Source organism: Lontra canadensis, unplaced genomic scaffold, assembly GCF_010015895.1.
Source record: "Lontra canadensis isolate GAN:19392208 unplaced genomic scaffold, GSC_riverotter_1.0 scaffold73, whole genome shotgun sequence".
Classification (NCBI taxonomy): domain Eukaryota; kingdom Metazoa; phylum Chordata; class Mammalia; order Carnivora; family Mustelidae; genus Lontra; species Lontra canadensis.
In genome coordinates this window covers 10250013-10251435 of record NW_022631067.1, presented here as the reverse complement: position 1 = coordinate 10251435, position 1423 = coordinate 10250013, and the positions used below count along the sequence as shown (strand labels likewise).

Here is a 1423-nt window from a genome sequence, read left to right as displayed (position 1 = left end):
AGAATGGTCCCTTGCCTCCTTATCTTCCCAGGGAATTTTGAGGATCCAACTGGATGAAACATGTTGTTAGGTTAAGACCTGAAGTTGACTGTGTCTAAGATTCTGCAAATGCATTTGTAATAAACTAATATTGGTTTCTGTGAGGCAGATCCCCATAGTCCACACCACAGAGCTTCTGAGAACAGATGGCTATCTCTTAGACTTTCCACCAAGCAAGGACAACGGCTGTGTTTGGGTTTCCAAAGCTTTTTCTAATGATAATACTTTTACTACCTGCTTGTTTGGAGAATATGAGGAAGGAGTGTAAGATAATTCACATAGAAACAGAGATGAGGAAAATCAGATTTTGTGCACAGTTGATTAAATTACAAGTTAAAGCTTGGACCCAAGCATTCTGGTTCCAAGGTGAGTGTTGTCCTCTTTTTAGTGGGTTGTCTCTGTGGACAGTCTGCAAATAAATGGAAATGGCGAGGTGAACTATTGAGGAAATATGTGGTTGACTTTGGAATTGAGTGCAGATGTCAACAAAGCAGGTAATTCATTAAAGAAGATCAATGAGCTTAGAAGCAGGGTTGCCATGAGGACCCTGAGGATAATGGCCTTGTATATACATGTGGATTTTTTAAAAAGTAAAACCTATTCTGTGAATATTCTTGCTGTTCTGATTTTGTAATAATCAGGGCAGCCTAAACACAGCCATGCATGTGTCCCCAGACCTAGTTCTTCCCCTAGGTCTGGTTTTATCAATACTTATGATAAACCAAGTCTGATTTATATGAGCCTCTTATGTGGGAAGTGTCTGTGGCTCTAGGTATCTGATCATCCTTGAGAAATGACAGCATAGCTAGTGTGATAAATTTTGAAAATAACCATTGCTAATTTGGTGATTACCAGTTGCCATTAAATGAATTGTAAAACTATTGTGTTTTATTTTCTAGAAAAAAAAGTAGAATGTACTCCTTTTAGTTGCATGCAATAATGATTGTTGAGTGCTTGCAAGGAATGTTTCTATACTTGTTCCCTTGATAAAATAATTGACAAACATATGGTTCCTTGGTGTCTTTTCTAATTGATGCTGATGGAAAAGCTGACAACAGCAAGCTGTAGGAGTACTGCACTACTCCATCAAAATCTCCAAGGATAGAGATGGATTATAGTGCTTTAAACATCACCATACATCTTAACGACAATCAGTAAAAATTACTGATGCTGGACTGAATCAAAGAACCAAACAAATCTTGGTGGTATACTGAGAGAAAGATAGGCATGAATTTTCTGGGTGGAATGTAGGAAATGCTATTAAAAAGTTAATGCAAAGGTAATGCACACAGGTCTTGAAATGTACAAACAACAATTAACTTGTAGAATATTAGTAATCGTGATGAATGATAAAAGCAATTGCTTTTATTTATTGGTGCTTATT

At 36.9% G+C, this 1423-nt stretch overlaps 1 pseudogene; it reads left to right on the top strand.

The window, feature by feature from the left end:
• Window positions 1–641: 641 nt before the first annotated feature.
• LOC116881355 lies at window positions 642–761 on the top strand (annotated as a pseudogene).
• The last annotated feature ends 662 nt before the right edge of the window (window positions 762–1423 follow it).